Source organism: Pongo abelii, chromosome 11, assembly GCF_028885655.2.
Source record: "Pongo abelii isolate AG06213 chromosome 11, NHGRI_mPonAbe1-v2.0_pri, whole genome shotgun sequence".
NCBI lineage: Eukaryota > Metazoa > Chordata > Mammalia > Primates > Hominidae > Pongo > Pongo abelii.
This window is the reverse complement of record NC_071996.2, coordinates 138,340,888-138,354,092: the sequence shown is the minus strand read 5'-3', so window position 1 is coordinate 138,354,092 and position 13,205 is coordinate 138,340,888.

The window sequence follows — 13,205 nt, the reverse complement described above, 5'->3', positions numbered from 1 at the left end:
TATTGTGGTTGGGTGGGTAGAGGGGTGCTTGGAGGACCCAGATGATGAGGTGAAGATCTGAGGTACTCCCAAAAGTGTTTGGGAGATGATACTTACAACACTGATTGCCATTTACAGCATTGTGCACCTATAATCCCAGCAAATCTGGAGGCTGAGACAGAAGAATCGTTTGAAGCCAGGAAGCAGAGGTTACAGTGAGCCAAGATTGCATCAGTGCACTCCAGCCTGGGTGACAGAGTGAGACTCTGTCTCGAAAACAAAAAACAAAAAACAAATTGGAAGGAAGCAAAACAAAACAAAACAAAAAACCATTGAAAAGAACCATTTCTAGCATAACATCAAGGCTAAAATTATTCATATATAACTGCACACAACTTAAAAAAACTTGTTTTAGTTCATTTTCTGCTGCTATAACAAAATATCACAGACTAGGTAATTTATAAAGAAAAGTGATCTATTTATCTTATGGTTCTGGAGGCTGGGAAGTCCAAGACCTTGGTGCTGGCCTTTGCTTAGCTTCTGGTGAGGGCCTTCTTACTCTGCCATCCCATGGCAGAATGTGGAAGGGCAAGGAAGCATGAGGGACAGAGAGAACACGGGAGCTGAACTTCAACCTTTTTATCAGAAGGCAACTTCCACAATAACTAACCCACTTCTACAATAAATTAAGTGAACCTCTAGCAGTGGTCAGCTTACTGGATTCTGAGGGTGACACGCTCCAAAGCACAGTATCTCTGCTCAAAGCTCACGAGAGTGAGCCGGCATTGCTTAGGTGCCCAGGCTTGAAGAGTGTCCACCAACACACAGCCAATGCTCTGTGTTCTCCAGAGTGCAGGGCACTGAGGGTGATAGGCAAGGTCCTAGGGAAGCCCTTGTCCTCCCTCTCATCTTCCCCCAGCACAGAACACCAGAGCCAGTCATGAAAGAATGTGGCAGGCTGTGGGTGCCCTGATGTGTAGACTCGTAATCTAATTACCTCTTAAAGGTCTCACCTCTTCATATTGATATAAAAAAAAAGGCAATTAAATTTCCATGAGTTTTGGAGGGACATTTAAATCATAGCAAAACAAAACTAAAATAATACAATAACAACACAAAACTTAGAAATGGTAAAAGATGCTAAAAATACATAAGATGCATAAAAACTGGAGAAAATATTTGAAACATGTCTGACCAGAAAATCCATAAAAAAAAGAGGCTAACTAAAAACTGGTAAGAAAAAATTCATAAAAGAAATCCAAATGGACAATAAACTTATGAAAAAAATGTCCAGGGTTACTGTTAATCAAATAAATAAACCACTTGAGAAATGAGGCCCTTTTCACTTATATTGGCAGAGAGAAAACAAGTGATGTTGGTGTAGATGAGGGATGGGGACTCTGCTGTATGGCCCACAGTGGGCTGCCTGGGCTCTTGGCTCAACCTTCTTGGAAAGTGATTGTGCATATTCAGTGGTGTGCTCAGGAAGAAGAATGTTTCTGCCTCCATCCTTCAAGTGCCAGAATCAGAAACGCTGATGGCCCATGGGCAGACAACTTCTGTGGTCATCAGTGTGGCTTTCTCCTCTAGCTGGTCCTTTGCTTCCCACACCCCTCACTGTGTTGACAGCCCTCTTCAATATGCTTTGTCATTCTCATTCTTGGCAACAAAATCTATTTCATGTCAATTCCACTGTTCTCTCAGTTCCTGGATGTGCCTGTTTATTCTTCTACCTTTACTTTTCTGACTAGGCTTAACTGAATTAGGGACACCATTTGCAGGAACACGAGCAATGTAGTGTGTCCCATAGAGTAGAGGGGAACCTCTGAGCAGGGTGGTGTCTGGACTAGATTCCTGTTTTAAAGGAATTATTGTGGTTGGGTGGGTAGAGGGGTGCTTGGGGGACCCAGATGATGAGGTGAAGATCTGAGGTACTCGCAAAAGTGTTTGGGAGATGATACTTACAACACTGATTGCCATTTACAGTAATGAAATGAAGCTCTGTTATTCATTTTCTCTCTCACAACTCCTGTGTCCCTTCAACCTTAAATGGAGAATCCTTGAGTGACTTAGCTTCAGGAGGGGAGAAGGCTAGAGAGGTCCCAGGGGATGGGGAATGAAGATTATAGACCAAACAGCCAGGGCTGTGAGGCCAGGCTAGGATGGAGGTGCACCTCCCTTGATTTAAACTATGCAGGTTGAAAATTTAGCACAGCCCAGGCCTCTGAAGAAAGAAAGAGACTGGACATTGAATACTGAAAGTCTTGTTTGTCAGCTCTAGACAAGAAACCGTGTCCAGAACAGGCCTGCCACCTACTAGGTCCTCAGTGAATGTGTTGGGAAATGAATGAGTGGTTGTAGCTGAGATGAATTCACACAGGTGTTAAAGCAGATGGTTGTCCCTCGCCCTCCCTGCCTCATCCTTCTAGCTCCTACATTCTTTTGGCTCCTACATTTCTGTGTAGTCTGTGGACTTTCAAATGCCACCATCTATACCTCTCTGTCCACTCTGCCCACATGCTAGATAGGCTGGAAATGCCAGGGAAACCTTCACTCCACCCCAGCAGCCCTGAATGAGAGAAGCTAGTGGATAAATGTTCTGAGCCTTCACCCCTTCATGGGACAATCCCTTGGTGTGATCCCAGCTGGCTCTCAGAGTTCCCCAGAACATCAAGACACAGTGGCCACTGTGGAAACTTACTTGGTAACAAACCCTTTATTGGCTTCTTGCTCAACCCTGTTTCACTTCTCCCTCCTGCACTTCTGTTTCCTGGTATCACCTTCTAAATACAGTACTTGCTCTTAAACATTTCTGATTCTATGTCTAGGGGAACCCATGTAAGAAGCGTTAGAGTCTTTAGATGCTCCAGGGCTGGAAGTGTATCCTCAAAGTCAGCAGCATAGCCAAGCAGTGAGGCACATGAGCTGGAATGCACTGACCTGGAAGTCATTGGCTTATTTTCTCTGTCTGAGAATCTTCCTATGGATTGTTATAACTTGCTGATAATGAGACAATATTCGCCACATGGCACAAGGACTTCACATGGAAAGGGCTTCTTGAATACATGTATAATTTCTTTAGAACCTCACTTAGGCAGAATATGCCATCACCAGTGATGTAAGAAGAGGGTCTTTGCCCTTTTATTCCTTGTTATCTATCCAATGCCTAGAACAGTACTAGGAATGAGGTAGGTGCAGAATTCATATCAAATGAATGAAACTGATTCACCACAAGGGACTGGATTCTGTTTTGCAAAAAGCATTTTCATATTTTTCATTTTGCTGTGTGCTCTATCTGAATTAACTGTCCTATAACATCACTTACAATCACAACTCTCTCTTTGTGGCTCTGACTGAATTTTTGACCAGCTTTTATATTGAAGAACAAATTCTATGATTTGTAAAAAATGTTTATTTCAACCAATTTTATTAAAATTATATTTCTAGTCTTTTGTACAATTTAAGTTTGTTCATTCCCCATGAAGGTGTCACTTTATAATAAGAAGTGTGTACTTGCCGAGATGAATTCTGAGGAACTGAGGTCTCCTGCCAACAGCCAGCATCAACTTGCCGGTCTTGTGAGTGAACCATCCTGGAAATGGATTCTTCAGCCCCAGTCAAGCCTTCAGATGATGGTAGCCCTGGCTGAGAGCTTGACTGCAACTGTGTGAGTGATCCTAAGCCAGAACCACCAGCCAAGCCACTCACAACTTCCTGACCCGCAGACACTGTAATAGATGTTTATTGTTGTTTTAAGCTGTTAAGTTTAGAGTCATTTGTTTCACATCAATAGATAATGGATACATATTCTAATTACTAAATAGGTAGAGATGAGACAAATGATCTGTAGGAAAGGAATACAGTTGTACAACAGCAAATAAACAAAATGAGTCTGAAATGTGTCCTTATAAGGACAGAATTCTCTTTCTTTCTTTCTTCTTTCTTTCTCTCTCTCTTTCTTTCTTCTTTATTTTATTTTATTTTATTTTATTTTTCAGAGTCTTACTCTATCACCCAGGCTGGAGTGTAGTGGCATGATCTCTGCTCACTGCAACCTCTGCCTCCTGAGTTCCCATGTCTCAGCCTCCCGAGTAGCTGGGATTACAGGCATGCACCACCATGCCCAGCTAATTTTGTTGTATTTTTAGTACAGACAAGGTTTCACTGTGTTGGCCAGGCTGGTTTTGAACTCCTGTCCTCAAGTGATCCACCTGCCTTGGCCTCCCAAAATGCTGGGATTATAGATGTGAGCCACAGTGCCTGGCCTAGGAAAGAATTCTTTAAGGGAATTAATTTGCTGGTCTCTGGGGGCTAGTCTTGAATGATTGTCACTTAAGATCTTCTGCATCCAGGGAACCAAATATGTCAATATTTGCTGAGCATTCTTAATGGAGGTGGCATGAAAGTGAAAAAGGATTGTGTTGATAACACACTGTCCTGGGTTAAGAACCACACTCTGGTCATGTGAGTACAATCACGTGCAACAACCAGGAAGACTACTACTGTTCACTGGGTGACATTTCTTCTGCACAGGGAGGTGGTGATAGTTCTTGTCCCATGTGGCAAAGAGAATCATCCGAGTGCTGAGCCATCTGGTTTTCACTTCTCCCAATTTCTATTGATTTTCTCCCTGTGCCTCCTATGGTTCTTATCCCATAGATATTTTGCTAAAAATATAGCACTTTAAAAAGTTTTAAAAATAGCTATTTGAGAGTAATTCTTAGCCTTGGCTAATGCAATAGCTGAAAGTTCACTTTCAGTGGAAATCAATAGATTATGTCGAGGCTTTGGCTCCCTCCGGTCTGCCCTGCAAAGATGCGGGCTGCCTGCTTGAGTTGTTTTCACCAAAGTAACTCCTCTTATCATCTGAGTAGTCTTTGTTAGGGTGTCTGTGTTTCCTGCACAATCAATGCACATTCCTGGTTGGTGGTGGTGAAGGGGGTTGTTTGACTTGTTTACTCCCTTTGGGAAGAAGAAGAGTTTCTCTGTTGGAGGTCCCAACTGAAAATGAATCCTTCTTCGACATGGACCATCATGCATCCTATGGAATGCCAGCCAGCACTGCCCATGAGCTGCAGCATTGGGTCTGTTAGGGTGCCCCAGCACCTAGCATAGTCTAGGCATATAAAGGGGCCCAATGTTTGTTGTATGAATGGTTGATGTTCAAGCATTTCATGCCCAGTATTGTGTAGTTCACCTATATCTTGTCTCAAAATCTGCAATCAATGCAAAAAGTAAGTATACCTTGCAAATAATGTTTGAATATTCAACAAGCACTTAATGATCTCCTAATGTATTCCAGGCACCATTAGGTGGTTAGGCTCCAGGCCTGTTCATCTACCAAAGGAAGACAATAATATCAGCCTTTCAAGGGTGATAGGAAGATCTGAGGGTGGGTTCACTGCAGTGCCTGGCACAGTACGTGACTATCTTACATGACAGTCATCAGTCTGACTTGTATGACCTGTTTGGTTTTCTGGCCACATGGGTCTCCTGGTACTAGATAATTCCAAGCAGCAGACATCTTTGTACCACCAGTGATTGAAAGTAATGAAATGGGGTGTCAGCCTCACATGTGCTATCTACAAGAGATATGGCAGAAATCCTGGGAGACCCAGGTACATGTTTACAGGACTGGCTACATAATTGGCATGTCCTAGTGCACACTGAAGATGCAGAGTCTTTTGTTAAAAAATTATTAAAAATTTTAAAATGACAACAGTGGAGAATTAAACCAAGCACAAGCCCTATGAACATGGGTTCCTGAGAGCTGGCACAGGCTGCCCGCTGGTGAAGCTGGCTCTGGTGTGCTACAGCCTTCACTCCTCTGGGCCCAGCAGGGAGCTCAGAGGATGCCCTGGGCTGCCTCCTCAGAGTGGATCTCAGTCACTGGTCTCGAGTTTTGAACATTGGAGTTTGAGTGGCTGGACTAGTTCAGGATGATTCTGCCCTACACAAGCAATTTTTTCATGATCTAGCTTGGCCCCTCCAAAAGAACTGAGTCAAACCTTACAACAGGCATCCTGGCCTGGCAGGTGAGTCAGTTTAACAGTTTGAGGAGAAGGGAACAGGAGGTGGTGTGTGCCTCATACTTTCCCTGTGGTCATTAATCATTCCAGACCCATACTCCCTGCTCTGCTGTTATCTTCAGCAGCCCCTCTAATCCCATCCACCCACCCGGCTGCTGGTTCCCCAGGACGGCAGGGCTCTTTGATTCCAGTCATGCCACAGAGTGCTTTGCTGAAGCTCCAAGAAACATACCAGCCTTCTCATAGCAGGTACCAATGAGGGCCAGCTCTACCCATTCCCATCATTGGATTTGTCCCCAGATTTTTCTGGTGGAACCATGGGAAGCCAGGCCCTTGTTTGATGTCTGTGCAACATTCACATCCAAGGATTCAGGTCACTTTCCTATCTGGACCTGGGCCCAGCAGATAACTATACTGACTGGCAGGTGTGGAACATTCATTCTCTCATTTAACAAGTATTTATTGGACACCTACCGTGCCAGGCGCTGTTTTAAGCCTTGCAGATACAGCAGAGAATGGGAGAGAGGAAAGCATTTGTCCTAATGGAGCTTGATGGGGAGACAGGTAATAAATGAAACAATAAGTGCATTGGGGTGATCCAGCCAAGCTCCTCCACCACAGCTGGGCTAATCTCCAAAGCAGGCAGCATACAGGATGTCAGACAGGAATGGAGGCAGAAACAAAAATAAAGTAAGGGAGGTGGATGGGAGATGCTGGTGTGGGAGGTAGAATTTGAAAGTAGAGAGGCTGGGGAAGGGCTCCCAGGGGTCATGGGTGAGTAGATCTGGAGGAATTCCAAGTGGCCACAACCTGGGGGCATGGTCTTTGGTCCTATGTGCATGAGAGCCTACACTTGACACAGAGTTGATGTCCTTTGTAGTCTTCATCTCCCACTCTATCCCAGCACCGGCACTTGCTCACTGGGGTCCACGATCCTACAACACTTGGAATACTTGGGCTGCTGCATCATTCTGTCCTGTTGCTGGTCCCTGCGGAAGGGGATATTCCTGGCTTATTGGGCAGCCTTGGCAGGAAAGCTGTCCCTGTACTAGGCATGGGTTGAGCCTTTGGAATTGGTGGCCAGTGTCCCAGTGCTGCTGCTGCTAGTGAGGATTGCGAAGGTCCATGTATTGTCAAAGATGAACCTTCAATAACACTTATTGACACACACTTATTGGCCATGTGTTTCAATAAAAAGGGAGAATGAAAGGCATATTCCAAATCCATCGGGTCCATTCCATGCTCTGACAATGGCCTGATATTCATATCTGATTTCCTTCTGGCCCGTGATGGTCCCAGCCCCATCCTCCTTGCTCTGCTGTTATCTTCAGCAGCCCATATAATCCCACCTGGCTGCTGGTTCCCCAGGACAGCAGGGCTTTTTGATTCCAGCTGCCCCACACTGAGTGCTTCATAGAAGCTCCAAGAAACATACCAGCTGCCATGTAACAATGCCATGTAACACTTCTTTTCTCATCTTGCAGGCCAGAATTTAGTCGTGAGGCCACATCTGATTTCAAGGGAGCCTTGGAAAGATAGTCTTTATGTGCACAGTGGAGAACCCAGGCCTTATCCCAAGGAAGAAAGGAGAGAAGGCATTGGGGGTGGGTAACAAGCAGTTATACCCCACACCTGGTGAGAACACTGGCACCATTTGTCCTTTGGTGGAGAAATGAGGAATCCCTTTCCTGGGATAACACCTGGCCTTGTAGAGACCAGCATGGATAGTCTTGGACCTAGACAGCCTCCCCAGCCTGATGACCCAGAGAGGCTGGTGGTGAACAATGCAGGACACATCAGATTTCTGGGGACATAGAGATCTGCCCTCGTGCCTGGTGAAAGACCATTCTGGAAAGGCGACATAGTCCACAGTGCTCTCCTGGTCTTTTTTTCTTGTGTGTGTGTGTGAATTGTCCCCCCCAAAAGGTTGGCCTTTATATTAGGTAATATTAAATTTGGCTATCTATAACACAGAAACCCAAATAGGAGAGGTCTGAAACAAGAGAGAAATTTATTACTCTCTCTTGTAAAGGAAGTTCAGAGGTAGGAAGTCCAGCCCTGGCATGAAGGCTCCCTGAGGTTTTAAGGGATGCAGACATCTTTCAACACTTTGCTCTGCTACCTCTGGGATGGAGGCTTCATCTTCATGGTTGAAAATGAAGGTTAGGCTGGGCGCGGCGACTCATGCCTGTAATCCCAGCACTTTGGGCTGCTGACTTGGGAGGATCACTTGAGCCCAGGAGTTCAAGATCAGCCTGGACAACATGGCAAGATCCTGTCTCTACTAAAAACGTAGCTGAGCAGGGTGGCACATGCCTGTAGTCCCAGGTACTTGGAAAGCTGATGGGGAAGGATCCCTTGAGCCCAGAAGGTGGAGGCTGCAGTGAGCTATGATCACACCATTGCGCTCCAGCCTGGGTAATAGAGCAAGACCCCATCTCTAATTACAAAAAAACAGAAAGTGGTGGCTAGACTTTCAACACATCTATATTTTATGCTGCATCGCAGGACAAGGGGTAAGGGTAAGCAAAAGTCATGTTACTGCTGTCTTTTAAGAATATTTTTGGAAGCTGCCATGTAACACCTCTGTTCTCATCTTACTAGCTGGAATTTAGTCGTGAGGCCACATCTGACTTCAAGGGAGGCTTGGAAAGAGTCTTTATGTGCACAGTGGAGAACCAGAGCCTTATCCCAAGGAAGAAGGGAGAGCAGGCATTGGGGGTAGGTAACTAGCAATTATGCCCCACACCTGGTGAGAATACCAACACCATCTGTCCTGACTCTGGGTCACAACTCAATGGATTGGGGGTGGACCCTGATCCAAGCCGGGCAAGCAGTTTCTCTCCCCCAGAAACTTTAAACTGGGATTCAGAGGCATGAATCAGTCTCTGCAAGAAGCTCGAACTGTGGGTAGTTGGGCTTCAGAGAAGGGTGTTGGCTTTCTTCCTGGGGAAGATAGAGAAAGCTGGACTGCATAGAAGGAAGAATGAAAAAGGGGGGAAATAAAGAGGAAAGGAGGAGGGGATGAGAGAAGAAAGTGGTTGCAGGGGGGTTGTTAATGTGCTCAGCAGTTTTTTTTTTAAAGTCTGACACTTCTGCAGGGCTTCCCATTAAGCACAAAGTGCACAGTGAGCTTTCTACGTGTTATGGGTTGAACGGGAGTGAGCAAAAAGATGCATCTATGTCCTATCCCCAGTACCTGTGAATGAAACCTTATTTAGATAAAGGCTCTTTGCAGGTGTAATTAAGTTAAAGATCTCAAGATGAGGTCATCCTGATGGGCCCTAAATCCAAAGACAGGTGTCCTTATACGGAGAAGGGAACACAGAGGGGAAGGCTGGGTGAGGATTAGAGTGATGCAGTGATTAATCCCATCTGTGTCCCTAGATGCAGCGCGTTGCTATGCAGTGTCTTGTACAGACGGCTCAAACATGTCCAAGTCTTCAGATAGTTGACCGAGGCCTTGCAAACAAAGGCAAACTCATACCTAGAATATATGTCAATTTCAGTCAAGACGCATCCCCTGTGCTGTCCAGAGTATCAGGGTTTTATGTAATCACCTTGCCCCCAGGTGGCTGGTTGGACTGAAATTGGGTACCACATCCGGGCTCAGCATTGGTTTCTGTGGCTGGCAGACATGACATCTGGCAATAGCAGCAGCTAGATTGGTCTTAATGAATGAAAGTTCCTTGCTGTCGAGCCATGCATAGTCTCCATTGCTGCCACGGTAGCTATTCCTTCCACAAACCCCTGGGGCCAGCAGTGGGTGGATAATGACAGAGACTGATGTTTACTGCCTGAGTCCTTCGCTCTGCTTGTCGCTTTAGTCCCTTCCCTGCGGCGGGTGCTCTCTGGTGGGCATTAACTTGTGATATAAAGGTCTTCACTCTTGATGTCCACTTCCACAGGCCCATCCACACACCTCTCTCCCTGACCTCCTGTCTCCAGTCTTCCAGTCTTTCTACATGAATCTTCAGTCTCTCAACCTTGCACCTTCCAGGCCACTAACTATTCAGTTCAGCCATTTGCCACTGCCCATGAGTCAATGTATACTCTCAACTTGGGGTACATTTCTTTTCCACACAAAATGGATGACCAGGAAGGCGTTTATACCTTTAGGGTCTCCCCATCACTGTAGTTTTACTTTTAGGAATGGATCTCTTAGAACAGTATTGCCCAAGAAACTTGTTTCCCAAAATATTCTTTCAAAAAAGGGGTTCGTGGTCAAAGACATTTGGAAAATTCTACCCACTCTAGGTGTCCCTTGGAGAAATCTGATTCATATCAGCACGTTCATGATTCTGAGAAGTCCTAACAAAGATATTTTAAACCCATCATTGTCCCCAACTTTTATTCATAGAAATCTTTTTCTAAGAGAGCAAACATATGTTGAAAATTACTAATTTTAATTAACCCCTAAACTCTGGATTTGAAAATGCACATACCCCTGGGCAGGTTACTGAACTATGTCTTTTTTTTTTTTTTTTTTGAGATAGGGTCTCACTCTGTTGCCCAGACTAGAGTGCAGTGGTGAGATCTTGGCTCCCTGCAGCCTCAACCTCCTAGGCTCTGGTGATCCTCCCATCTCAGCCTCCCAAGTAGCTGGGACTACTGGCATGTACCACCAAACCTGGCTAATTTTGTTTTTTATTTTTTGTAGAGATGAGAGGTCTCACTATGTTCCCCAAGCTGGTGTCAAACTCCTGGCCACAAACTATCCCCTGCCTTGGCCCCCCAAAGTGCTGGGATTACAGGCATGAGCCACCACACCCAGCCTACATCTCACATTTTTGTATAGATGTATTTAATATTTTCTTTATGGATAGAGTGAGTTAATGCAACCTAAAAATTCTGGTTAGTGTAGTAGGAGTTAGGAAGAGCATTCAGATAGAGGAGGGAGACACATCCAAGATGAATTTTGCCCTGTAGACCATTTATCTTCTTTGGTCCTCTGCCAGTCACTCTTTATTTATTAAAAGCAGGCTCCATTGACATTTGTGCAGTGGTGGCAAGTTGTAAAAAGACTTTTCTGAGCCTAAGATTAGTGGTGGAATTTATAGCAGGTCTAGAAATGGCAGCATAGAAAACAGGGCTGTAAATTACAGCCAGGGCTGTTAATAAGGAAGAAGATTCTTGCTGTCTAGGATTACCTTGGAGACTCATGGAGGCTGCAGCCTGGTGATCGTATGCAAAACCAGTGAGCTGGAGGGACCATTCGAGCAGGCGCCTCTCAGGCCAGTATCAACAGCGGCACAGTGCGGCTGGCATTCTGATTATGGGGCAAATCCAAGCCCTTGGTCTGTCTTTTGTTTCGAGCTGAGTCTCTTCAGTAGCAGCTGGCTTTAGAACCTTCACTGAAATTGCCAGTTATAAACACAAGCTTTTTGCATTGGTTATCATCTCCCCTTTAACAGAGGGAGACTATTCTAGACCTGAGGTTTTGCTGGATAGTTTGCATTAATATTGATAATAGGTAAATAAATCTGTGTCTGCAGACACAGGTAACCTTCACATATGGTGACTATATCTAGATTTTAGTTTTGTATTTAAAAAGAAGAGATATTTTGGAAAGCCTGTAGAGACAGAATACAATGTCTTAGAAATGCACACTGTACAGCATGGATTGGAGTCTAGAAGTGCAGAGCAGAGAACTGTGCAAATAGTAAGTCAATGTGTAAACAGCAATCACCAAAGCACGGGGACTTATGGATTTAGCCCAAATTCCACTTAATACTGAAATCTATTTGTTTTTTTAATCCTTGTCTGGTCAGCAGCGCAACACAATTTTAAAATACATGTTAACTCTTCTTTTAAAAGAAAAACCTCAGGCTGCTGTTGCCATGGGGAAGGGTGGGGAGTGCTTGGTCAAAAGACACAGGAAGTAACTGGGACCTCTGCATAGTTAAGAAACCCATCATCTTACTTGGAAATTATCTTCCCACTAAAACAAACATACAAACAAACAAACACACAGAATGGGCAGTCCATCTCAGTACTTCTGTTCCACCCCAGAGTTACGGGAGCAGGGAGGGCGGAGAGCTGCTCTGAAAGCTCACCTCCTGCTAAACCTTCATGAGAGAAGACTGAGTTTCCTTAGTTCCCATACTGCATAGATCTACGTAGCAGCCTTTAGGGGCTAAGGAATCCAAAGCTATAGGAATGTATGTGATGAAGACTTAGGGGCTATACTTAAATTGTGAACTTTACGCAGCGAAAAAAGAGTGAGAGAGAGAGCAACTGACTGAAGGTGTGAGAGCAAGCAAGGCAGGGTCACAGAAGAATATCACGACTTAAGTACAACCAAGTGGGAGAGCTAGAAAAAGAAGCAGGGCAGGGGGATTTCTCATTTGGCCGGGCGCGGTGGTGCACGCCTGTAATCACAGCACTTTGGGAGGCTGAGGCAGGTGGATCACTTGAGCTCAGGTGTTTGAGAGCAGCCTGGGCACCATAGTGAGACCCTGTCTCTACAAAAAATACAAAAATTAGCCAGGCATGCTAGTGCACCTGTAGTCTTAGCTACTCAGGAAGCTGAGGTGGTAGGATTGCTTGAGTCCCGGAGGTAGAGGTTGCCGTGAGCCGAGATTGCGACACTGCACTCCAGCCTGGGTGACAGAGGGAGACCCTGTCTCAAAAAAAGAAAAAAAAGAGTATTATTTGTCACGGATATTGTCATAATTAAGGGAGGTGTTTAATGTATACCCTTCATGCCACACCAATCCTTTCTGCTATCTTGGCAAAATTTTGTGTTAAAAGGACTCCTTTGGGGAGCATTAATCAATGAGGATATCTATCTTTTATTGAGCATTTACCAAGAGCCGTTGGGCTAAGCACAGTGTCACAATGAATTCCCTTAGCAACCTTGAAAGTAGGCTCCATAATCTCTAGTTTAGTTGAGAAAATGAACACTTAGGAAAATTAATTGACCCACAGGGCTAGGTAGGGGCTAAGCTGGGATTTGAACCCAGGTCTTCAGAGAATGGTGAAAGGTTGAAACCAGGTGGCCCTAATGGCAAGAAGCATCACGATTCAAGTTCCCTGAGAGGGCAGACTAGGAGGGAAATGTCCTTCCAGAGTGAAGCCTAAATGAGTCTTCCTTTCCCTGTTTGGGGTTTTCACCTGTTACACAAAGTATAGGAACCCATGTAATTTTTCATAACAGTTGGTGGTTTTGCTTTTAGAATTGTGTTGCTTCCAAAA